Genomic DNA, 27796 nt, shown 5'->3' with positions numbered 1-27796 from the left:
AGCACTAAGTGTGTTCATATGCCCCTCACTCATCCAGTATACGTAAATGTAACCAAATGTAGTATATGTAACCAACACACTCTCAGACTTTAGCGCAATAAGTTAATATGTTGTGTTATGCTGTTGAGTTGAGACTGTGAATGGAACGATTATTAAAATGAGCAAGCTAGAGACAACTATTGCAGTGTTTATAATTTGTGGTAATTGCAGCATGATATTGCAAAAGAACATAAATAATGCTCCTCTCAATGTTTCTATCTATGCCTTTCATTCATCTCTTAGTCTCTCTGAAATTAAGCAGCAGAGCATGGCACAAGCACTGCTGCTTACGTCTATAATGGAGTCATCAGTGGGTTTCAGACAGAGGCAACTCCTGTCCCTTATGCACATATGTTTTGGTATTTTCAAGACTGTTCCTGTCATACCAAAGCCAAGGCTCACTGGCCCCTCATGGTATTGAAGCTTGCTCACCAATTACTCAGAGTGGATGATACATTTTCTGGATTTTGTCAGGTGCCATCTGTCTTGCCCTAATCATGGTATGAAAGGTAGGTCCTGCTGGTCCAATGCAGCTATCTTAATAAAAAAATATTATAATTTGCATGTTTCTTCTCTTGGCCACCGAAGTGCATCATCCAAACGAAACACAAACACTTTTTTTCCTAGGCGCACTCTTGAAAACAAAGGCTTGCAGCCACATGCAGAAGAAAGTACAAAACAAATTATGCAAATTAATGCTCTGCAGTGTGCAGATTATGCAATGTGTACAGTAACTAAGGCTGCACCTCTAATGCATTAACTGTATTCGAGATTATGAAAGCTTTTTGCTAATTAAGCCATGTTCTAAAATTGGATTGCATACCCTAGCTGCATATGTGACTAAAAATGTGGTAGCTCAGTTGAAAAAGCTACAAGTGGCATTCCTGTGGGGTATGTTTGTTCACTTGAAAAGCAGATTTTACTCAGTTGGTCGTATGACAAGAAATTTTGTTGTTGTGTTCTTAATACTTCATTCCTACATTGCATATTACACTACACCCTAAAGGTCCACACAGCCCACATATATCATCATTAAATTAATAAAATGTGAATACCATGTGCACATTTGTAATGTTCCTCTTCAGGCGAATATGTACGGTACTGTACCTATATGCCGCCCTCATCATTCGTATACACGCTAATAGGAAGTTCGTTTACATAGTTGTGTGCGAGAAAAATACTAAACAGCACTTCATCGGCATGTCGTCGGCGAGCATATCTCATGAGAGCCTCTCAACTGTACGTGCCAATTCGACCGAGTCATACATACATACATACGGTGCGATTCGGCAAACATGAACCTATCTCCAGGGCCAGTATGTCAATGGATTCCTTTCTCGGGGTTATCGTTATTATTATTACCTACCGTCCATATAAACGACCTATCGGTGATAGTGTACGCGCAGCACGGCAAGGAAAGGCCCTAGCGAGTACGGCACCTCGATCCGGCCTGCCTGCTCTATCATAACATAGCATAACCGTCGGAATAAAGTGATCGCAATCGCACCTATTGTGTAACACAATAAGAAAAAGAGGCTAATACCAACAGAGCTGTGATACGGAAGCGATCGACGTTTCACGTACCGTCAACACGCTAACTTAATTGTTGACAAAACACGATTTTACTACTAGCGCTGGCCAGACAGAAAGCGTTGTCGGCCGCATATGCCAAACTCGGTCCAAGGATGCTCGGGGCGGCCAAGCAATTGCTGACTCGGGCCCGGGCCGGGCTTGGACCTAGGAGCGTCTGGCCGGGGAACATTCATTGGCAACAGACGGGAAGTCAGCGAGTCGTGGAAAGTTCTTGCGCGAGCGAAACGCAAGCGAAATTAAAATATGTTACAATGTCCACCGTCTACAATCGGGCAGCGCGAAGCATAGGGCCGTGCAACAGCTACGCAGTTAATCTGAACCCTCGGGCTAATCACAGGTCACATACCGAACCCCGCGTCGTAAGAATGGGCTATTTTCCAACATGCCCTTCACCTGCGGGGTGCCCTCACGCAGCGAGCGTACTACCATCCAAAAGTCAATCTATTATTGCCCGGCCGGCACCGCGTACGGCGGACGTGAGGTGGCACACAACGACGGGAGCTTTGCCCAAGCCGGATTAGCAAACGTTAAGAAACTGCCGTATTGTAATAAGTCGTGGTTATCAGCGCGTCAAATGACAAGGAAGAGCTCAATCATAAACTACGCTTATCCATGCCGGCCTGGTCGCTGTGGACGCGGATATAACACATAGCGTTACAGAAAAGTGTTCACAAACCATTAACAGCCCTGCTCGTGTATTTAATAACGTTTTCTACTCATCGTACCTTTGCGCTAGCTGTTACCAAAACTAAGATAAATCCTAACCAATTCGCCCACCTTGCTGTCTTGCTGACATAATATGACTGGTGAAAGTTATTCTAGTGCATGCACATATATCGTATTCACATGTGCATATATTGATTGTTTACTTCAGCATAAAAAAAGAAGGATGCTCCATCTGTATAATTTCACAAAATTACATTTTCCTTCCTTTCTTTCCTTTTTTTTTACTGTTGCAGTGGGTTGAGTACAATATGTACAAATAAAATATGTCACTTTCACACTACTACATCACTTAGGAACAGCAAATCAGCAATCAGGATGACAGATATATTTATTTTCTTATTAATTTTTTAAAATTTGTAGTCAGTATGAGACAGCTCACACTAAGCTTGCTTGGTTTTTAACAAGCTCTTGGTCAACAACGACACATACGTTTGGGACTCGGAAATAAACTGTGCAGTGCGTCTGTCTCAGCATGCTTTAAGAATGACAAGCCAAACCTTCATCTTATGCAAGTGTGGAAACTGACAGTTTATGCAACCACACACCCATAACACGTCTACAAACCTGTCATTCTTATGCACTAGAGGTTGAAGTTTGATGTCAAAATATATGTCACTTTCATCACTTATTGATTCATGCGTGACATCTCTTCTTGTACTAATCAAGACGTGGCTAAACGATACCATCTCCTATAAAATTTTTCTTTTCACATCTGCATGCAACACTTTTTGTTGTGAATGATGCAACTGCATAGAAGGTGGCATGCTCATAGCTTTAAAAAAATAAATTCTTGCAGTTCCAACTGGCATTCGTTCATTCCTAGAGCACATTTTCATTTCACTTCAATGCTCAAGCAGAATGTTCTCATAAGTGCATACTACTGCCCTCCGGATGTAAATTGTGCATTTTCAAGCGAGTTTCAAAACATTCTAAATGAAGTGCATATGCTATTTTGGCATTCTACTGTGATCATTTATGGCAATTTTAATTTCTCCATTATTAACTGGACAACAGAATCTGTCACAGCTGCTCACGCTCAATGGCATATTTTCCTTCATTCCTGTCTACACTTCATGTTACCTCAACTCATTACTCTCCCAACCTGTTCATCATGTACACTGGCCAATATTCTAGATCTCATCAGAGGTAGAAAAAAATTAACATTCAAATATGCAAAGCCATCAAAACTGCCCTGGGCCTACCATCTACGGCTTTGACTACGAGACTTCTCAAGACGGGCATACACAACACCTGGCAAGAATTAGCCGAAGCTTGTAAAGCCAGTCAGTTAGAATGACTTAAGCTCATGCCCACCAGGAGATCAGTGCTGCAACGGCTGAGCTACAGTGAAACTTTTATAGGCCACCACGGACTGAAAAGAAAGAATTCCTCCAAACATCTGCAAATCCCTGTGCATAGCACCAATTGTACCACAAGGAAAGAAGACAAGCCCAAGTGGATGCCCTACGGCAAAGACACAGGCAAGGTCCGGATGCCAGATACACCGACACAGTCAAATACCCGCAAAGAAATGCTTACGCCCTGAACGTCACAGATTCTAAGGGCAGAGAGCTAGCATCTGCCACAGTCCGTGCGCAAAACTCTGAGACTGCAGAAGAGACGGCGATCGCCCTAGCAACTACCACGTGCAGACGCAGCTGTAGTTCTTTCCGATTCTGAAGCAGCTGTCAGGAACTATGCTAAGGGTCTAGTGTCGACAGAAGCACTAAAGATATTGAAGCACGACAGCGCTTCGATCCGCTACACCTGCGTGACCTGGGTTCCTGGGCATGACGGGCTGGAGGGGAACGAATCAGCACACGCCGTGGCCCGAGGCCACACCTGCCGGGACAACCCTTCCTACTCTCAAGATGCCGGTCTGCGTCAGCAGGGGCAGAGACCGTACCCATCACCTACTCAGCGATCCTTCAATATCACAGGCTGGAACGCAGGCTGCACCCACCACCTCACCCAAAGCTCACCGAAGAAGAAAGTACCATACTCAGAAGACTACAGAGTAACACTTACACCCACGGAATACTCATGCACAGACTATACCAAATGCTACAAGGAAATACTCATGCACAGACTATGCCCAATGCTACAAGGATACCGCTGCCCAATGTGCGGCTTACCATACACCTTGGCGCACCTGATCCTCGAGTGTCCATGGCATCTAGATACAGACGCATCGCCTTCACCGAAAGAATATAACGCCAGACAAGAAAGCGAAGACCTCATTGAAACGTGAGAGGCCAAGCTCGTCTCCGAGGGCCTGGAGCAACAATGACACCTCGTCGCCAGGGCCAAGGAGGCAGCGAAGGCCAGAGGATTCCTGGAATGAGGAGACCTCCCACCTAGAGTAGAACTGGGGCTTAACCCGGGATACTGTTTCAAAAATAAATGTTTATTCCTCCTCCTCCTCATCTCGACCAGCGATCCTCTAATCTGTTCCGGCATTACTCACCTGGACGGGCTGTCTGATCATGCAGTTATAGTAGGTCTGCTTAACTTCTCTTTAACAAAAAAGAAAACACTACTAAACACATTAGGTGCTACAATAGGGCCAACATTACTCGGCATAATCGTTAATTAGCCACCTTTGCAGACACAGTCGAGCTATTGAAGAGAACTGGTTATGTTTAGAGCCACCTTTGCAAATCTTATCAAAATGTTCGTCCTTTTTCTCAGCATTAGATGCAACAAAACATTCAATAAACGCCTGCAGCACCTCATAAATAAAATGAAGCGCTCTATAGAATGGCAAATAAAAAAAAAAGCCAAGACATGGCAAAGATACATATTATGTGACAAAGAATGCCAGATGCTACTAAAATCCACACGTCAACAGGTTTACAGCTATGATTTATTATGAATAACAGTGATTATGGCACGTAATAAACCCCTATTCACAGCCTGACATAATCCTAATTCTGGTGGTGATGTAGTTCCTGAGTTATAGTGTGTGCAGTTACTAAATGACATGTTTTGTTGAGTGTCCAAATGTGAAGACATCACTGCATGCCCTGACTTCCCCATGCAATCTGACATGTCTGAAATTGTTATTAGTGGGTCGGGCATTTTTACCTTACTAAACAGATTAAAAACTTCATCTACAACAGGTCACAGCAAATTTAATAACAAGCTGCTCAAGAATGTGTCCCAGCTAGTGTCGCAACATACCCCCTGGGTTCATTCTTAAGACTGGTGAGTGGCTAAAGTCATCCCATTCTACAAATCCAGCGAGTGTTTATCACCCTTTAACTACCTATGAATATTATTAACCAGTACAATTCGCAAACTTATGGAACACATTATTAATTCACAAGTCATCGACTATTTCGAAGATCCCAGTTTAACATTCAACTACCAGCACAGGTTTTCATTTACATTACGACTTAGCATGAAACCACCACATTTACTCCATCTTTGCAGCAGCTCACCACTCTCTTGGCATCATCAAATTAAACCTAAAGCATGCTTTTGTCAACATACATAAACTTGCTTACACTACACTAATCCACACAAAGCTTGAATACGCATCGCTAATATAGCACTCTGGCAGGTAAACATTGTTGACGAGATTGCATTTGTTCAAAACTGGGCTGCTCACCTTCATATTTTCCGACTATTCATCTTACACTTCCGTGTCATCATTAAAAGCACGTACTGATTTACAAGCACTATCCCTTCGCCACAAATCAGTGCGTCTTTGCCTGCTTGACAAACTTTATAATCGTACTTCTCTTCACAATGATTTCTTTCAGTCACCACCTGTCGTATTTTCATGCCGGGATCACCACCTCATATTTAAGCGTACACCATCTCGCACGTTACAATATGCATGCTCCTTTATACCCTGCACAATCACTGAAGGGAACTGTTTTCCCTCTGATATTGCCACAGAATCTGACATTAAAATTTTACGACGTGCTACGCACTGTTAATTAGTTGCCTTTTTTATTACATTCTTGTTTAGTTGTTTTTGTGAGTTACTAATAAATACCTGTATTAATACCGTAGTTTATGTGTGCATGCATATTTTCAACATTTTATTTTGCTGTGTGCATAACTTTTGTTTTGCAATTCTTATGATTTCTTACATTCTGTTTCTTAATACCTAAACAATGTTAGCATACCTTTGTTCTGTACTTTGTCCTATTATTTGTTGTAACTATTTCTTTGTAATCTCATTTATGTTTGTACTCCCCCTGCCCCTGTTATGTGATGGGCGCAACTGATGTCTTTAAGGGCACCGTTGAGCGCTGCAACACTGCTACTTTGATGTAGCAGTGTTGTGAGGCATTTTGCTACCCTAGGTAAAGTCAAACTACTGCACTCCTCTCCACTCTAGCACCAAATTTAGGTGCACCATGTGAAGAATTTTAAGACACATTGTAAGGCATTATAGTAACTAATATGGGAAGAAAGTTGGTACACAGGTTTCCAGGCATCACTTCATTGTTCTTTCAAAAGTCAGTCATCCATAGTGCATTTGAAATTGGATATTTTACGGAATCCAACATTGTCCTTTGCCATTGGTGAAATGTAAATGTTAAAGTGGGGTGAGGAACGACTAGATGCGATGTGCCCATCTAGAGCTGCCAAATCTAAGTGGCCACATGTTTTGCCTACAGCACAATATACCTCTGCTTGGTTGTGTTGCTGGTCAGAAATATACATACAAAATAACAGAAGGTGCTGCTGTGCCTATATATTCACAAAAGTCTTACATGATTATACAGGTGCCATCCATTAGCTTCAAAACATGGCCTGCATAACAAGCACAGTATCTTCAGCGGAAATTGTAGTGTTATATCTTGCATACAGAAATGCAGAAAAGTGTAAACAAGGTGCACTCTGCTAAAATTTGTCTTGTGAATTCCTACTGTGCCAACTGTGCAGATTGATGGCATATAGTTTGATCTGGGAGCTAGCCCAATGCACATGTACACAAAGGAAAATGATTCACCTCTTAAATATGTGAAATGACGCCCAGGTAGGCACAGTAAATTTTCAACTTTGTATGCTTCAGTGTTATGCTAGAAGAAAACGTTTTTTTAGTGTGTTGCTGATTCACAATTATATACCAACTATGCATATAGGAGAAGAATCTGCAATCTTTTAGGCTGCGTGTTAAAATACCATGTATACAAACCCAGGGAAAACATGGGGAAGGCAGGAAATGGAAATTCAAGACGATGAGCAAACCGAGAACAAGATGAAAGCAGGAGCCAACGTTTCAACAAGTGGACTTGTCTTCTTCAAGGCGACATATGCTTTCCTCGCCACAGTTACAGATATTAAGAATCAATTTGGTTGATGCCCAGCCTGATACTCCATGATTATACTGATAGATATGCATACAATTGTTTATCCTTTTTCTGTGGATTGCATTTCACCTACTAACAATTGAAAGATATCAGTCAACGTGAGATGCAAATAGTGTTGTACTTTGCGGAAGGTATGTATATATATATATATATATATATATATATATATATATATATATAGCACCAGCAATTATGTTACGACCTTTGACGAGTCATGTGACGCGCTTGACACACCACGCTCGCCGCTGGGTTGTTGTGCTTTGAGTGCCACATGTTTTTCTGAGCACAGGTTTGACCGATAAAGATTTAATGTTGTGAAGTGATGTTTCCAGTGATGTCACAACAACGCAACAATGCTCTGAAGTATATATTTATTGATTTGACAGCAAGAATTCCATAGACATTTTCTGTAGCATGAAGGAAGGAGATGCAGATATGGTAGCAGATCTGAATCATTATTATTATTATTATTATTATTATTATTATTATTATTATTATTATTATTATTATTATATACATAATATTACTGTATTAATCATTAATATACATCATTGTACTGTGTGGTAGTACAATATATAGTATACCACTCAACACAGTCAGTGCTCAAAGTTAGCCAGGGCTCGAGAGAGTTCGGCCTCTCTTCCATTTTCTAAGCAGGGGTTCGGCCCCGTCTTTGCAGGTCAACTGTAGCACTGCGGCACCCATTCGACAAGCACTGTAGGTGATTTTATTGCCAATAGTGCCTTGTGAGGGGAAATTCCAACTCTCCAATTTTTTGGAATAATGAACTTAAATAAACAACAAATCGGTTTACTACCTCTGTCCAAGCGGCGTGATTATGAATGCCTTAAATTGTTGCATAATTCAAATAACACCCCACACTACTCATTAAAGAACAACTATCTGTCTCCTGATAATTTGAAACCTACTAGGAATAGCCACAAACTTAACCTTGCTCCATTTCAACTGCATACTAACGTGTTTAAGTATAGCTTTCCTCATACAATTGAAAAATGGAACTTACTCCCAGGTGAAACTAGGTAAATTAGAAAAATCATTGTATTTACTTGATTCATGCTGCGTTTATTATACTGATTGTATCTTTTATATTGAAGTTATCATGTTTTTTAAGGCATTGAAGTTGACTTGTGCAGAAAAATATTTTGTTATATGCAATGTACAAACCCACTCCTGCGATAGCCCAATTGGACTACAGTATGTGAAAATAAAAATAAATAAATAAATAAGTGATTAATCAGTTGATAGGGCATGAGCAAAGACAGAGCAACAGCTATTGTCCTACTTCTGCATGCATTTCCCCAAGGCATTGCACATGACAGTCACCACCCTTAATTGCTCGACTAATTAAGATTCTTGGCACAGCTAGCATACTGTTTCATGAGTCAGTTGAGTGTGAACCTACCTGTTCGTGAATTATTGAAGGTTCACCTTGGTTTCTTAGTTTACAAATTAATTTTAATTCGTTTATTTTTGCATTACGAGTACAGTGCATGCTATACCATGCATGTACTTTGTACACTTTTGCAGTAAGCAGGTGTGAAACCATGAAATATATTCTTGTAGTGCCCTGAGGTTCTAAGTCCTTTCGGCTCCCCTTATTACCACCGGTACCACTATAGCCGTTACCACCAGTGGTGCGGCCGGTATGTCGATCGATACCGCCGGAATGCTTTATTGAGCGATATATGTGTGAATGTGACACGCGCGGCTTGCCCGTAAATCCGTTTCACTTGCGCGTGCCGCGTCAACAGAAACACGCCGCTTTTCTTTCTTTCTTTTTCTGGTGGAAATGGGGCACAACATCGAATAAACGAAGCTTTGCACAACACGTTTACAAACGGACAAACACGAAATAACAACCACTCTGACTCATCATTAACATGTCTAATTGACCAACGATTTGGCGGCTGTCCATTGTATTTGTTAGGTTGTTAATTATGCTGTTTCTCACTGGTCAACCAAGCGAGACTGTACTAGTAATCATGCAAGCCGTTCGTTTTCTTGCATTTCGTGGCTTGCTCGTCCGGCTCCTTTTGCCGACGAGAAGCAGCCTATATTTCTCGCTTTATCCCCAGCAGCAATACTCTACAAAACGAAATATTGTCCCTACATTTAAACCCCATTCAACCAGGTTTAATGTCCTCGACATTGAGCCACAATATGTAAGGAATATCGTTTAAAGGCCGCAGGCCAGCTGACAATGGACATAAATCGGAGGGGCCGAGGGGCCAAAGAAACTAAACTGAAACATTGTTTGCCGTGAGTATTTTCTAAACAGCATGTGCCTTATATCTTAAATAAATAAATATAAAATAATCTAGACGGACATATGTTAGAACTTTGTTTTGTTTTGTCCATATTCAAACTCTTCTAGGTGGCGCCCCACAGCTCATCGAAATGCACGCAGCGCGAATTCGAATCCACAGCGAGATTTGAGCGCGGGAAGCTGTTATGTGCCAGTATGCTGGGGTAGGCTTGACAACTCAAAATTTTCTATTTGTACTTACGAAGCAGCAGTATTTGACAGAAAAGAATAATACTTTGATGCTCTTCTCGCGCCTACAAGCGAGGGCGGCGTGATTAACAACACAGCGTAATGCGCAACGGTGAACGCCAACGAACTGCGTGCCGCCACCAACCTGGACGAAGCATTTTGGTAAGCTCGTATTTTATTTCTTGTTTGCAAAGTTTGTCGCAGGCAAACAATTTCTTTATTTCTAGAAGGATCGCATTTGACTTCGCTATCGTGAGTCTCACGCCGTGAACAACGGCTTCTGCGATATCCAGAACGTATTGATGTGCTCAGTGCGCATGCATGATGTAAGACGATAGAATAAGCAGAACTGTGTAACCTCTATATCGTACAAGGGGGAGAAGGCGCGAAGATTATATGTCAGTTGAATAAAAAGGACAGATCTCGTTTGTACGCGTCCTTTTGTTTTAGTTACTGTATATTTTGGTAATGTATCGTCATATGGGTTTACCAGTCATGGCCGGACTTGGTGCTCTCGTTCTCGCGTGCAAATGTGCCAGTTGGCTGAGGTGGCACTGTGAACAGCGCCAGACAGGGCGCGATTCCCCCGGTTCTTGAGCCCCTGGCCAAAAACTTATTTCTGGTATAGGAAAAATTTTCACAGCTGTGCACTGTACCCACCGTGGTTGCTTAGGGGTTATGGTGTTGGGCTGCTAAGCACGAGGTCGTGGGATCGATTCCCGGCCACGGCGGCCGCATTTTGATGGGGGCAGAATGCAGAAACACCCGTGTACTTTGATTTAGGTGCACGTTAAAGAACCTCAGGTGGTCAAAATTATTTCGGAGTCCCCCCACTATGGCGTGCCTCATAATCAGATTGTAGTTTTGGCAAGTAAAACTCCATGATCTATTTTTTTTACCTCCGCACTATGTGTTTTGAAATGTTCTCCCTTGTTTAAGCGTGTTGGTACAAGCCTTTACCGTAGCTTTAGCTTTAAGATTTGACCATATTCTCTCAGTGCGTAATGCCTTTATATACAACAACCGCGGATAGAAGTTGCGACTGTTTGAGATCGTAGCGCCTTTCCTCTAAGTTGTAGTGATTAGATGTCATTGGAAATGTGTAAGGTTGGAAATGCTTGTTTTCATCCTTCACATTCTAGAATACAAATTTATACTAGGGTAATTAAAACTTGCAAAATGCAGTGTGAAACTTCATACTAAACTTTATTTATTCAAAGAAAATAAACAATATTTTCAATGTCCCTTTATAATAGCATCATTGTGCACTGTGGAGGTGAACTGGTTCGAAGGCACAAACTGACTGAATGGATTCTTATCTTGCTTTAGCATAACTCAGTTTGAGTATGGAAGAAAAAGTACAGGTGACAGGATGAGCACTAACTTCTAACTGGTCTGATTCCACGACCCTACTGCACATTATATGCGCCGCTCATAGCACACATGAGAAAAACAACTGAAACAACAACCTTACAAGAAGCAGACGGCTGCAGTTCACTGAAAACGTGCCGACCAACTTAGAAAGTAAAGTTCCTTGCCTGATAAAGATAAGGAGGGTGTACTCACGCACACCCTAACGTATTTGGCAATGGAATTAGCCTGATCAGTAATCTCGCGCATCAGTTGAATGTTACTGCATCCTATGATGACACATTCTTTAAAAAAACTAGTTTGCATCCACAAGTCTTGCAATGCATCGCAAGGGGCCTACTTGGTTAACTTTTATGAAGGTTGTAACTATGCTCGCCCAAGCAATCGTTGATACTGCATCAGAACGGCTAGTTGGGCCAGTTGGTTGGGATTCATACTAAGGTTTGTTACAGCGCAACCTAAGACAAGGACAACAGAAGGTACAAAACAGCGCCGTGTCGTCATTTTGTACCTTCTGTTGTCCTTGTCTTAGGTTGCGCTGTAACTAACCTTATTATGAATCATTGATACCCCTTCCCGTCTGTCTAATGTAGACGCCCTTGCACAACAAGGGAAACTTGTATACCATAGCTCAAGTGCAATTAACATGCCCGTTCATGTCTTTTTTCCAACCAGTGTGTCTAAACAGATATAAAATACTCGCAAATATGCAATGACCACTACGTCACTTCACATTTATTCTGCAATATTCTGCTATCTCAACTGCAGGTTGCCAAGAATGAAAAATTACCAGAGTGCACTACTCGAATGGTGTTCACTGTATCTGATGAGTGTCTTGATTTACCTAATCGATGAGATGTCAGTGAAAAGCTTTGTATGATGGTTACAAATGGCCGGTAACAGCATTTAAGACAGCCTAGGATTTGTGAAGGCACGAGAATGAAAGCCCGTGAAATAAATAAAAGGTGAAAATAAACTGCCCTTACCATGACAATGCTTCTGCGCACTATTGCATCAATCTTTACAAAAACTTTGTCAAATAGGGGCACTGGGAAAGAGCAGCTGCAGTTTTTTCTCGACATGTCAGCAGTTTTTGGCGTGCAAGTACAGTCCCTACCAAATGCGAAGTAGCGCGATCTTGGTAACAGTTCGCTTTGCGAACCTTTACAAGAGTGTGCCCCAGGTTTGCACATTCATAATATATGCAGTGCACTGATGACACTGTTTCTGTCTGAGACCACTTATATTACTGATGCGGAGCGCATTGTCACGTGAATTTCTAAAGAAAAATTCGCTTGTTTGTTTGTTTTTTTTGTCGGAAAAAAAAAAAGACCACACATGAACTAGGTCGTTGTAACGCTGTTATCGGTCATTTCTCGGCGTATTCCACAACCTTTGCATTGGCACCATATTGGATATGTAAGGAAATAAACATTCATTACAAGTACATATTAATTGCTTGTTCACAATGGAAAAAAAAAAACTTTAGTAGCACAAACATAAACCTATCAACATAGTGGGTGATGTTCACGGAAAGCACTCAGTAATTTTTTTCTTGGCCACAGTTAGTTGTCATATCCAGTATGTAATTTAATGGTGGTTTCCGAGAAACCTGTACAGGTCTCCTTCGTAGCTTCATGCTAAAGTAGGGTGGGTGAAAATTTTTCCTGTCATGAATTTTACTTGCCTTGCAGGCTTCCACAGAACTGATCTGCCATAATCAAATAGTGCTCTGTAAAGTAAAATAAGGAACACCTTTTCTTCATATACCTGTATTTCACTCATTGACCTCTATCAAGCTACTCATGTAAATATGTATTTACTGCTCGAAAACGGGCAATTCATGCTCCAGTGTGTCAAATTTGCCACCTCCCAGAGCTGCTCCAAAGCTTCTTTGACTGCTTCCATCCCTGTATGAGTGGCCCATATAATGTTTAATGAAATTATCACTGGCATCCCAGAAACTTCAACATTTAACATCCGCCTGCCAAAGTGTCTACATCTCAACATTTTGGTTAGAACTGATCACTTTATTTGCTGCAGGACTGAAGCTGTCTTGATATCTACAATACATTGGACACTACATGCAGGATTATGAATGGATACCTGAACACTGCTTGAAGGAGCAAGCTCTACAGCATCACTTATGCTCCTTTCCATGGGTTGGCAAGAGGAACCGTGGCACGCAACTCTACAGGCACCTGTGCTCTTCACTACCTTCGGAGGAGAGATGCATTGGTATGCTGTACATATATTTGACTGTGGGTTCCAGCTGCATCTCTTGCATTGTCATTCGATGTGCAGGTAGAGGAGTTACCTATTGGGCGCACATGTTGGTTAACGATACAAAAAGGAAGGTGCTTCTTTGAACACCGATGACCCTGTCCTCCACTTATTTATTTTAATTTTCTTGTAACCTTATTTTTGCTGATTATATAAAGGTCGCAGGCAATTAAGCCAAGAAAAGCGTTGGTGTAATTAGCTGTGGTTGAAATTGAAATGTAGAAAATATTGAAAGTCATGAAAGCAGACGAAAGGACCTTGTCTGTGGTGGTGACTGAACCCACAACCTTTGCAGTACACACGCGATGCACTACCAATTGTGCTAACTTGGGTACTTATGGTATTTATGCCCTGGGAGTGTTAGCCAGCGCCATTTAGAGCCATGGTGGGCAGATGTAGAACATCTTTTTTTGCACGATGGTGTCGCGTAACACCTGAACTGAAGAGAGCAGGCATGTGGCTAATAAACCCATGCATGCTACCTAAAGGCATCAAAGCTGTGAGGTTTCAAACCCTCGCATGAATGAATGAGAAGGAAAACGGGCTTCATTTTTTTAAAATCACGACCATATAAAGCCAGCAGGCAATGAAGCCAAGAAAAGCATAGGGGTAACTAGCTGTGGTTGAAACTGAAATGTTGAATTGGCTCTGCGGCCATCTATCAAATTTCACCGCAATGCATTATCATAACTCAATGGGCAGCACGTTTAAAGATTATAATTCAGAAGACTGCCAGAATTTCAACAAATGAGCAGTTAGCAAGAATGATAGTGTATGCCCTTCTAATATTCTTCGTATTTATGGCACTTATTCGTAACTTTTCCGCTGTGTTATATCAGTGTTTTAATTCGGAACAAAACTGTGCTATAATGTAGCAATGAGGTTATGGTCTAGTGGCGTAAATGTGCATGTTAATAAGAGGGCAAATCGCCTTAACGGTAACTGAGAGTTGTTTAAACTTGGGCAGCCTTCCGAAATATACTTTTTTTGAAGTTGCTGTCCATTGAGTTACACTGGTGCACCGTGTCATGCGAGCTACCGCAACGAGATGGCGCTGTGTACACGGTCATGTAAGATGCGGAACAACGCCTCTGGGAGAGCGGACCAGACCGTGTAAGCCGAGCCAGCATGTAGCCGTGCTTGTTTTGCATACACAACCTAGTTAACAGTTCCAGTTAACACTTACGTTTTGTCATTCACGTATGCTCGTCACCCGACCATGACATGGAGGCAACGGTGGGATACTCGACAACGCTGTGAGAAATGCACCACGCAAGTAGAAGGCTACATCACAGCGCACTGCGGTGAATACGACACTTTGCTACCCATGGCTTCACCTACAGTGTCCACAGCCCAGCACGCAGCTCCACTAAACTCGTTCGTCGTCAAACTGCCGGAAAAACTTGATTTTCGGCAGCCCGAGGAGTAGAAACGGTGGCTCACGAGAAGGGAGGGCTATAGAGCTATCTCCAGACTAAAGACGACGACGAGACGCAGGTGAACACACTCATTTATGCCATGGGTCGTGAAGCCAAAGACGTCCTAGCCTTGCTCAGGCTCTGTGATGCTGAGAAACTCGACTACAATACAGTAATGCAACTGTTCATAAAAAATTTCCTGACACGGATGAACATGATATACGAGTGTGCAAAGTTCAACAGCCAGAAGCAAGACGTGCATGAGACAGCCGATATGTTCATCACCGAACTCTTCAGGCTCGCTGAAGCCTCTGAGTACAGCGCCCTGAAAGAGGAACTGATCTGTGATAGACTCGTGGTCGGTCCCACAGACACGTAGGTAAGTGAGAAGCTGCAACTTAATGCTGAGCTTACTCTGGAAGCCGCTGTCAACGCTGCTCACAACATGGCGGCAACAATCAAACAGCAGCAAAAGGACCTACGGCCACAGCTACAATCACTTGAAGCTGTAGACACCATGCACAGCTTCTCGAAGAGCAAAGGAAAGTCAAATAATTCTCGTAAAAACCAGCGTGACCAAACTGCGCTGACATGCAAGTGGTATGGCTCAACAAGACACCTATGGTTCACCATCACACACTATGTGCACGGCGAATGGCAAAACATGCAGTGCCTGCAGTAAAAAGGAACACAGCTGCCATATGCTTTTCCGCTTCCAAAAAGCAGAACAAAATGCACATACCAAGCTGTTTTGGAAGAGGTTTACTTGGACAATTAACTGACCAACAGGATCCTGGGCCATGAAAAATCAATGTGATGGTCAATGGCTTCAAGGTAGACACTGGTGCAGACGTGACTGCCATGCCAACAAGCCTCTACGACGAACAAGTCACGGGAAACCTGAAGCAAGCAAAAGAACAGCTGCTCGGACCCGGCAGGACCAAAAAAAGCAACGGTTAGACTGCTACCGTGTGCTGAAATGGCTGGTTGTGTCAAGAACAAATTTATGTAATAGACAAGCTGCATGACGCACTTTTTGACGTCCCCCCGCAATCAAATCCTTCAATGTCCAACCAAGTCTCCTAGAAGTAGCGGAGTCAAAAGGCAAGGTCAGCGACCCAGCCAACATTTTATGCCACTACCTCTACCTGGCTACAGACCTGGGCCTACCTTCTCAGGACCGATTACAATATATCGCTACTCCCTGATGCCAAGCGGTGTGCTATTATGTACTCGGGGCGAGTACCTCTGCCCATGTTGCCGAGTGTCCAAATGTGAGTTGGAGAGAACGGAGAGCCTGGGTGTCATCATAAAGGTCGAAGAAACCACAGAGTGGCATGCACCTATGGTAGTGGCTAAAAATAAAGGAGGCGAGCTTCAAATCTGCAGTGACTTTGGAGGGTTAAAATAGAACATTCTGTGAGAATGAGTCTTAGTGCCCACCATCAATGATTGCCTGGACAAACTCACCGGAGCTGCCTGGTTTAGCAAACTTGATGCTATAGCCGGATATTGGTTACTGGTTACCCGAGTCCCAGAGGTACAACACTTTCCTGACGCCACTTGGCCATTTTAAGTTCCTCTGATTGTCCTTCAGAATTTCCACAGCAACTGAATTTTTCCACTGGGAAATGCTAAGACTGCTAGAAGGCCTGGACGGCCAAGCATGTCTGCAAGACGACATAATAGTGTTTGGCCGCACGAAGACAGAGCATGATGCACGACTGCACAAAGTACTTCAGCACCTGCAAGAAGCTGGCATCACCCTAAACGCAGGAAAGTGTGTACTACACCAGCAGTAAAAAATCTGGCCCCTTGGTTAACCCCCTTCTCGTTCATTACATAACGAGGGTCTCGAATCTGGCAACATTGGTGCCTTCAGGTACTACGTGTGGGTTTATTGACCAGTTGCCTTCACCCAAAAAGATCACATACTCGTGATGCCTGCGACAGAAAGGATGCTCTACATATCGCCAAGGTTTGTGAGTGGTGGCACTGGCTAACAATCCCAGGGTTAGTTCTAGTAGTAACATAAATACCCCAGAAAATAGATGGGAAGACGGTGCTGTGTTAGCTCGATCGGTAGAGCATCACACACGTAATGCGTAGATGTGGAATCGTTCCCCACCTGCGGGAAGTTGTTTCTTCATCCACTTTCAGTTCCGTTAATTTTCCCTGTGTTGTCCTTGGTGCCTTTGTTTGTTGGCGTCTTATGATTAATAAAAATCGGCCCCTCGGTTAACCTGCTTTCTTCTCGTTCATTACATAACAAGGGTCTCGATTCCGGCAACATTGATGCCTTCAGTTGGCATGTGCGGCTTTATTGACCAGTTGCCTTCACCCAAAAAGATCACGTACTTGTGATGCCTGCAGCAGAAAGGATGTTCCACATCCACCGCGTGTGTGCCATGTTTTCTAAGAAAGCAGGAACTATTCATATAATCTCTCTGGAAGTTCATAAAAGAGGGGGAGGGAGGAAAGATTGCAAAGAAGGGAACAGGGTCAAACAAATCGAGGTGTAGCAACCTGTGTAAACCGAAAGCAAAAAACATTCACACACATACTTGTGAGAAATAGAAAAAAAAAAGAATAATTACACAGTCATTCTTTGATATTAAAAGAGCTTCTGATATCAGTTGTGAATTCGTGTTTCTACTTCTGCCAAGAATATATTTCAAGTTGTGGATGACAAGTGCATGTGTTACAATGCTCACCTACATTGGTCTTACTTTGTTTTTATATTCTGCAAATGTTCTCTTGCCCTTTCATCAGTGCAGCGTCCAATTTGGCTTGTGTAGAGCTTACCAGAAGTAAGAGGTTATTTGGTAAACCATTCCAATGGCACAATTCATGAACGGTGTTGCATGCCTTTTGTTAAAAGCAGCTGTATTTTTACACTCAAGCGTGGGGAAAAAGCTTAGATGGCTTCTTCGGAACCAGCAGCACGAATGGGGCCCCATATTTGTCATTAACCTTCTTCAGTGAGTGCAACTGCTGTGCTCATGAGGCAGTGCCTCTGGTTGCTTCAAACTGCGCACTGTTACCTTTGCTGCTTTCCACTCCTGAAGTTTTCGCAGTAGGGATTCTGAGATTCCGATGATGAGAGTGAGGGAGGCCAGCTGTTATGAACATGCCAACGTGAGCACAAAATCTATTGCGCCTTGTGTTAATACACATTTTTAGAGCCTATTCAAGGCACATTGGGCAATTGTGGGCTTAACATGGATTTAGGCTGGTTCATACAGTAGCTAACCTTTCCATGCTCTTAGTTGGTAACTTCAGGAAACATGCGTTAGGGTGAGCATCAAATGTTTACCTAAGATATGCAGCATATTGTCAATGGGTTAATGAAGTTGAGTCTGACGAAGTCTTGTCCGGTTAGGAAGAGTCAAGGGAAAAAACAGAACTGACACCGACCAAAGTGAAAAATTATTTAAAGACACGTGGGAGCCTTGCTTACAATGCTTTCACCATGCGTGTCTCATGTGTAAAGGTTAGTCCTTTTCCGTGCCCATTAAAGACATTTCAAATGTTATCTACCGTATTCTCATGTGTCATATTAGAGTTAGGTTGTAAAAGAATCAAGATATCGATGTGTGTAAAAACACTTAGAACCACGGCGTTGTCAAATATCTAGTGATGTAATGTCACAAAGCACAGGAGCATTGCGATTATCACATCTCAAAACCCCTACTGCAAAAGCTTAAATTCCAAATGCAATGAAATTTCACTTTGGCTATATTGGTAATAAATTAGTAGTAAATACTACTAGTAATCTTGGCAAAGCTGCGGGGCTGGTATCTAATTTTCTTTTTGATATTCTTTTAATACTGTATTAGCAGACGACACATGAACCTGGTGGTTAGTGGCTATGACGAGAGTCCACATTGCCTTCAGGTTTTTATCACTGCAGGCAGCTGCAGGTGGTCCCTTATCTCGTAGGCCACACTAAGGTGCCCTGCAATCTGAGTCATGCCTCACTGCCAGTTACTGGTAATTGTGGCATTCATTTCAGTCTCGGTATCAAGATTGCTAGAATGCTGTTTTGTATTTACACTGTTTGAATCATTTTTTTATGCAGCCCTAACTTTTGTTGTGGTTGGGCTTTAAGGGCTGTAAAACAGCAAAAGCCAGCAGTGCGCACACTTTAAAGCAGCTGAAGCAGCTGGAAGTACTGCCTCATGAGCACCAAGTGATGCACTCACTGCAGAAGGTTGCTGACAAGCATGGGCTCTGAGTTGGGCTGTTTGGTGTTGCGCTGCCAAGCCTGATGGTGGATAATCAAATTGTAGCTGTGGCAGCTGCATTTTGATAGGTGTGAAATGCAAAAATGCATGTGTGTTTTGCACTGTATGCACAGTAGAGTAACCAAGGGGGTCAAAATTATTCCAGAATCCCTCGTACTTCATGCCTCATAATCATATTGTGGTTTTGGCAAATAAAACTACAGAATTTGGTTCAATATATTAGTTGGTGCCCTTTGATGTTCCAGTTCTCTAATTTTCTTGCTTATAAAAGCTCTGTTCTTGGTATAAATGATGAATTTGTTATTACAAAAGGCTAACCTTTAATCTAACTTAACTCATTAATTTCCTTTAGTGTCCCTTTTCCATGCATTAAAAGCATGGAACACTAATACATTTGCATTAATTTTTATTTGACTCGTGCTCAACAGCTAGATGCCATAGAAGAGAACTACTACCATGGGCTTCAAGTTGATAGGTTGCCGTATAAAAGCTTGTCTTTTCTTTTAGAGATAAAAACACCTGAGCCTAGTTTTCTGTCTATATAGACTATTGAGATAGGCAAACACCACTTGCATGATAGATCAGTGATTAGTTATGTGTTCAGTTTTTGCCCCCACCCCAAAAAAAGAAAGTGAACTTGTGGGATCGTTCTCCACCTGTGGCAAGTTGTTTTTTCATCCACTTTCATTTCGATTAATTTATCGTTTCGTTATTTCATTTATTAAGCTCAAGTAATTTCCCCTATGTTGTCCTTGGTGTTTGTTGGCTTCTTATGATATTACTAGTAAAAACTGGGCCCTCGGTTAACCCTCTTTCTTCTCATTTATTACATAACGAGTGTCTCGAATCAGGCAACATTGATGCCTTCAGGTAGCATGTGTGGGTTTATTGACCGGTTGCCTTCATTAAAAAAAGATCACGTTCTCGTGACGCCTGCGGCAGAAAGGATGTTCCATGTCCGCCGCCAAGGTCTGTGAGTGGTAACGCTGGCTAACACTCCCAGGGTTCTACAAGGAAACATAAATGCCCAAGAAAGTGGATCGGTAAACGGCGCCGCGGTGCTCAATTGGTAGAGCATCGCATGCGAAATGCGAAGGTTGTGGGATCGTTCCCCACCTGTGGCAGGTTGTTTTTTCATCCACTTTCATTTCCATTAATTTATCGTTTCATTATTTCATTTATTAAGCTCAAGTAATTTCCCCTATGTTGTCCTTGGTGTCAGTGTTTGTTGGCTTCTTATGATATGAATAATAAAAATAGGGGCCCTCGGTTAACCACCTTGCTTCCTGCAATAACATTTTTCATGGAGGATAACAAAAGCACGCTTGACTTTCTTTAAAAAAATATGCTTCATGTAGACAGTTTCTGCGTCCTTGTCTGTTTGCAACCTAAAAACATGAAAAACAGCTAGTAAAAGGCAGCAGAAAATTTTAAACGAACTGCTGATATTGCAGTAATAAAAACTCTTCACAAAGAATAGCTAATAAAAATATTTTAGAAATTTCAGTGGTTTTCTGAAAATAAAATTGGCATGGAAAAGGTTAATCTTGTATGGGGCACTAAGAACAATAGTCAAACAAATTAGTCACCAAACGCAATCTGTGTAATGAATTGAGGATAAATGCTCTATAAACAATTACATGTTTTCGATGAGAGATGGTGATTATTTTCCGACACATGTCGATCTTTATTTGCTAATGTGGAAAACCACAATCACTTCCCTCTCGGGGCTCTGCAACTAACCTCATGTGCTGGAAGATAGGGAAACACCCACGGCTCATATGTTCAGCCATGTGGCTACTGTAGTTATTTGTGCAAGTTCTGGGTTCACCCACTCCCTCATTGAAACATTGATAATGATTAGGATTACTAATACTCGTTTCCATCCAGGAGCCAAATCAGCTTGTAGTTGATGCTAGTCCTGTTGACAGGTCTTTATCCTTGTTTCTTCCTGCTATCATACTCCTAAGAATAAATAATCTTGCATACTATTGCTGAAAGCTGGGAGAGTTGGTTACTGGCATTAGGAAACATAGTTACTACACTATAAGATGAAACACATGAAATGCACAGGATGAGCACTACACATGAACTTGTTTTTGTACATGAGTGCGATTATATGCATGCATGAAATGCTCAAATTTGCAGCAAAATTTGGCTATACGTGACATATAACATACATCACTCATTCTATTTTGCATGTACCGTACATCTTTTTCAAGTAATCAATTTTTATATTCGAGATTTCAATTGAAGGTGTGCTATTGCATTTATCGGTTTGTCTGGGAAGGCCCTTATATATCAGTGTGGAATTTTAGCCTTACATTTTCTGAGTATGTTGTGCTGTTGTATTTTGCCATGTATTGACATCTTTTACAATGTCCTGCAAGTGTTTCAGGCCTTGCTGACACGCTAACCTGCGCAGAATGCTCAGCCTGTCTTTGAGGCACCTTTGAGTGCCTTTAATGCCTTCAGCAGCAAGTGTTATACCCGTCACACGAGCATGCCAAAGGTCCTTTGAAGTTAAGGAGCATTGAGCTTTCAAAGACATTAGTTCAACGGATATATGTCGGTGCTACATGGTCTCCAGGTAGTCTCCGTTGAAGCTTTTAACAGAGACCGCAATGTATCCTTAGCGCTACCATCACCTTGAAAGTAATAAAAAAATATAGCCCAATGCGTCTTATAATAAATTTGTCACATTTTTTTCAGCAACATTTATTTTTCCTAATACATAGAAACATCAAAACAAAATGCACACGTAGTAAAGGCATTACTTTATCACAAACAGATGTATTGTAATGATGGCCACCATGTGTACCGCTTCGTACACCGCACATTGGCGTCGATTATTCATTGTTGCCTTTGCTTCAGCTGCTTTGTTTCGTTCGTTGTGGCTAGGTAGCGGTAGGTACACGTAAACGCTGTAAAAACTAAAAAACAAAAGTGACAAGGAAAGATGTGCAGAAAAAAGCCAAGGAGACTGGGATGCCTAGCAGCCACTAACCAAAGAACCAAATCGCACATGGCAACCGTGTTGTGTCGAGGTTGCTGCTGACGACAGGCCGTACCGGTGTTGCTGTACCGGCGCTTTCATGATGGAGATTGCGGGTGTCCCGAAAGTGTTTAGTACTTTAGTAACAGTATTCAGTACTTATAAGCTTGTTCTGAAGAGGTAAAAATTGAACTTCCATATCTTTAGATTATTTTTTCTACTGTCAGACGCCCTCTAGGCTTGGGAGTATTCCCTTGAGGTTTCAAAGGACGAACGCGCACTCCTTTGACTCAAAGCCACCTTCCAGTAGGGCTCCTTTGCTGTGCCTGTGTGACAGTGCACATTCTCCCTTGAAGTAAAGAATCTTTGGTTCAAAGGACTTTGAAAGTGCCCGTGTGACTGGGGTATTATGTAGGATAGACCAGGATTTGTGGTAATGGCAGGCTGCAGGAGCATTGTGCACAGATGTAGGTGGTAACAGCATCTGGATATCTCACAAAACATTGCAAAACATGCCAAACTGTGACTGTACACATGCAGTTTGCAAATATAAGGCAGGGAAGTGCAGATTTGTATACTAGGTCTTTTCCATCCAAGAAACCAATGACTGCATTAACAAACCTTCTACAGGGGTCTTGAATAAAGAAGTTGGTTACTTGAACAATATGATGTATGACATGGGTGCATCATGAATCACATAGTTTATATGTCGTGTATTGTGAAATTTCCTGCGAATGTGTCGTTTTTATGTATGTAATCATTGTTTAGTGAGGTTGCTTGATGTCCAGCACCCATTCTCTGCATATCATGTTGGTATTTTGTTTTGTCTTAGAACTGTAATTATGTTTCATAAAACCTTACATTGCTAAAATTAGACTTTGGGGCAGTTTGGTCTTTTCATCCACATTCTTGTTTTTGTCATTTCCCTTACCATGCAAGCATTTTTCTGGAGCACTTGCAGTATTTCGTCATGCTCTTGCGTTTACAAGCCAGATGTCTGTCTGTGAACAGCTCAAACCACTTGTAGCATGCAAATCTGATGCATCCTCAATAGAACTCCATAGTGAATGTATTGCTAAAAATATTTTTCAGGGGATGAAGCACTTCTATAACTACAGAGTTTTGCAGCAATAAAGAAGCAGAATGCTTGCGTCTGTGTAATCTATATATAATATTTTCTTTGTATCATCTTTTATCTGACTGTGTCAGCATGGTAACATTGCATATTATCTTCTTAACATTCATGAGTTCCAAATAGCTACTATAATCTTTTTGTCCTCACATTTTCTGCAATATCCTTCACCGGAAGGACAACTAGCAGTTCACTTGATTTACCACTTACAGGCAACAAATTAATCATAATAGTAGTGTCATGCCTATTGCTTAAAAGCTCCTAAATGATTTTGCACATCTGAAAGTTCCTTGAATTCATGCAAGCAGGTGCTGCTTATATGATGGCTGAATGCTCATGTGATTGGTTTTTAGGCCAATGTGAAAGAAAAACGCCAGTACCTATGTGTTGCTTTATGATGTTGACCTGTATTTATTATTACGTTGGTGAACTGTGTGTGCACTCTGAAGATATGCACATTACTGCTGGTGTTTTGTATAATCTGTGTATAATACAACAACATATATTATCAAGAACACATTCATTTTATTAGTTTTGTAATATGTTGTCATGATTTCCTTTCATTTTCAGTGCTGCAAGGCGTCCTAATACCTAATTAAAGAGCTTCTGCAGACATAAAGAGTTGATTCAAAATTTCAGAAGCTTTTAATCACTGCAGCTATAGGTTTTTTTAATATAAGCTTTCTTCACTACAAAATGGGGGTTCCTAAATTGGTTATTTGCGCCTATAAACCACCCGAGCTGGATGAAAATACTTTTCAGAAATTGCTCGAAGGTCTATTATACTTAAGTCAGAATAAGAAGATACTCTTTGCAGATAAAAAACATTAATGGTCTATCTCACATAATGAAACATTCTGGAAGGCCTTGTGGTCATTCGTAGAAACACTTGTTTGTAGCTTTGTCAGTGCCGTGATGTTTCAACCTTAGCCTACAAGATAACGATACTCACACCATGTGAAATTTTCGCGAAGTAGTCTGTTTGTGCATTCTGCGACTTAAAAGGAAGAGGTCTGGACACTGACCAAAATGGTTTAAAGTACTTATTTGAATTTTTGAAGTTATTTGAATTTATTTGAATTTGAAAATGTAAAAAACTATTTTAAACATTTTGGTCGGTGTCTAGACCTCTTCCTTTTAGTATGCATCATCCCGACCAGACGGGCTTTCGTCATACTCTCCACTTCATCCAGTCTGCAACTGTACAATGGGCTGTAATTTTTCCTAAAATCTGAGGTGGCCAAGATGCACTTGGAGTGGTAGCATTGAATGGCCCAGCACTGTTGAATAATTGGTGATGCTATGTTTAAATATTCATGTGGTGTCTGTTTGCAATACAATAGTACATAATCTATTTTGTTTGGTTTTCCAGAATGCTCCCTATCATGCACTGCCATCTCAACAGTACCATGGCTTTTTGTGTGGATTCCTTCCCTTTTGAAGGCCACCACTGTTTGCACAGCATCACAGCCTGCCTGCCTTGATCTTGCGGAAGAAGAAAATACAAAATGCCTATTTTTTGAAATGCATGCATGGCTTCATGCAACACCACCTGTCGTTGGGGTGTTAAGGCTTTTTGCAGAGAAAATGTAATGACGCCTTATGTGTGCCCTGGTGGCAAAGTGTTTGCCTCTTTGCCTGTGTAAAAATTTCACACTTATGGATACTGTTAAAGGTTCCTGTATCATATTTTCTTTCACATCCTAAGAAATTTTTGTTTCATTATAAAACTAAAAATTATAGTTGAATTGCTGCTTTGTGTGATATGCAATATTCAGCTGAAGGTGATCAGCAGAGGTCGAACAAGTGTTATGTCAGGTGGAGAAATTTTTTTGAGAAGTGGACTTCTTCGTTAGGGTAACAACCGTTTTCTTTGGCAGTATTTATATAGTTCACTTTTCTCCACTCCATGGATATCCAGCAAAATGAGTGAGTGCATAGAGAAGGTAAGGTAAGTTTAAATGCTCACCATGGGGGTTTAGTTGGGGTAGCAAGGTGTGTAGAAGTATGGGAGTTTGGCAGGTTGCTGGCACCAATTTCTATGAGTGATCTTGTTGTTTGTGTCTATGTCAGTTATATAATGCGAGGCGTCTTCTGACGCCAGAAATTTTGAAAAAAAAAACTCCTTATATTTGTGGAAATTCAGTATGTGCCCCTGGGGCTACTACGAGCACTTGGGGCCACTGGGTAGATGCAGCTCTCCAATGAACTTTTTTGACACAAACTTGTGTATGTACGCTGGGTGTGTGCCACTGCATATGTGCCACTCTTTAATGAACCTCTTTGATGCTGACTTAGGTCATGGGGCATCACAACACAAACCTATGTAGCGACATCTGTGTATGCTACATCTGTGTATGCAAGTAAGTGTGAGCTGGAATTGTCTGCTTGGATTTTCTTTCCCTGATGACGACTAGTCCCCTTGTTGAATTAACTTCAGCCTGAGATATCACCTGTTTGTCTACTGTTATCACATTATGCCCATTTTGCTGTGAACTTGTCATGTTCTCTAGCTGGCAAGCTTGAATTTCAGGTGCCGCACGCTAAGGAAATTGATTCAGAGTGGGTGGTACCACTTCTGCTTTTTCTTTGCAGCTGTGTGTTACATGAGAGATTAAGTTGTACGTAGATGTCTATTAGAAATAGCATAGGTATTCAAAGGTACTTTCATTATGTTCTAGGTCATTGGTGCTGTCTGGCCTCCTTTGCATCATTTTTTGTAGCATGCTTTTTACATGAAAAAAACAAATGTGGCCTGTTCTAATGCATGCAAGGACTGCCCAATAGCTCATGATGATTTGAGCCGCTGAATTTCAGTCTTGGCTGCACTTGTGGATTTTCATCTGTACTGAAGCTTGCAATATGCTTGAATTTCCTGTCAAACTGGTTTGCTTGTTTGTATCCAATTTATTGAATTATTTCACTTTCATTATGCTAATAGTCATTGATTGTACTATCATGCTGGCACATTTGATTCCGGAACTGCAATAAATTTCCAGACATTTTATTGCTTTGTCATGGTTTTTGCACTCGTCAGACACAATCTACTAAACACACACACAAAAAGAACTCCCTTCAACCTCGTAAAATTCCCAAAAAGTGCATAATAAACTCCCAGACCTACCTGTAAAAGCCCTAATAAGGAGCTAAAATGCACTCCCAAAACATCTGTTTAAAACTCCCTTAGTAAAACAGCTCCCTAAAGCTGTAAAAATTCACTCCCAAGCATTCTCGTATATGTTCCCATAAAAAGCAAAAATCGAACTCAAAACTATCCATAAGTGCTCCCTTAAGCAGAGCTCCCAAAATATGGGAACGGTTGCTCCCAGGTTTACACCTAAGCACTCCTACAAGGAGGTAAAATAATTTCCCAAAGGTATCCTTCAAAACGCCCTTAAGAAGCCAAACGTTTCCGAAAATATGTACGTAAGAACTCCCATCGCTTCTCCTATAAATTCCCATAAGAAGCAAAATAAAATACCCATGTCAACTTGTAAAAGCTCCCAAAGCTCCTCATAAGAACTTCCATAGTTCTGGTGTTCAAAAGAGGAATGAAAAACTCCCAACGTTCCCCATATAGACTCCTGCAACCACTCGGGGGTTGGTGTTCAAAGGAGAATTAAAAACCTCCCATAATTCTCCATATAGACTCCTGCAACCACTCAGGGGTTGGTGTTCAAAGGAGAATTAAAAAACTCCCATAATTCCCCTTAACACCACCAAACACAAGGGTGTGAAAAAAAACTCCGTTCGAATGGAGGATATTGTCCTCCCTTAAGGGCTGAAGTTATGCAACGAGGCCAAAACTCCCTAAAAGGGTCAAACCTGTTTACAGTGTATGAACTACTGAAACCAGGCGCCAGAAAATGAAGGACGGATGTTGACTGCAATGTGGCTGTCCTCTAGCAGGAGAGAAGTGTACTGGTTGCCAGGCACTTCTCTCCTGGCCAGTTAAAGCTGCAGCTTTACCCCGCCAACAAATGGATGTGAAAAGGGGTTGGCGTTATCCGTCCGCGCGGCTCACGGTAGAGGCGCGGACGAAGCACATCGCTGATGTGACGTCACGTGATGCGCCGTCCGGCCCTGTAAATCCTGATTCGGTCTTTCGTCTGGATGCACCATAGGCATTCTATTCAGTCGCTCT

General features: G+C 41.7%; 3 long non-coding RNA genes across 3 annotated transcripts in view; all 3 read left to right on the top strand.

Annotated features, from left to right (window-relative positions):
* Positions 1-27796, top strand: part of LOC129385622 (uncharacterized) — a 48912-nt gene that overhangs the window by 8967 nt on the left and 12149 nt on the right. The window lies entirely within an intron of this gene.
* On the top strand, positions 352-7746 carry LOC129385621 (uncharacterized). Its single transcript, XR_008613093.2, has 3 exons — positions 352-548; positions 5481-5565; positions 7521-7746. It is a non-coding gene; the product is annotated as an uncharacterized lncRNA (long non-coding RNA).
* LOC129385620 (uncharacterized) lies at positions 13485-26110 on the top strand. Its single transcript, XR_008613091.2, has 2 exons — positions 13485-13815; positions 25025-26110. It is a non-coding gene; the product is annotated as an uncharacterized lncRNA (long non-coding RNA).

This window comes from Dermacentor andersoni, chromosome 7, assembly GCF_023375885.2.
Source record: "Dermacentor andersoni chromosome 7, qqDerAnde1_hic_scaffold, whole genome shotgun sequence".
Lineage (NCBI taxonomy): Eukaryota > Metazoa > Arthropoda > Arachnida > Ixodida > Ixodidae > Dermacentor > Dermacentor andersoni.
Note: the sequence above shows the minus strand (reverse complement) of the source record. Positions and strands in the feature narration are given on the sequence as shown.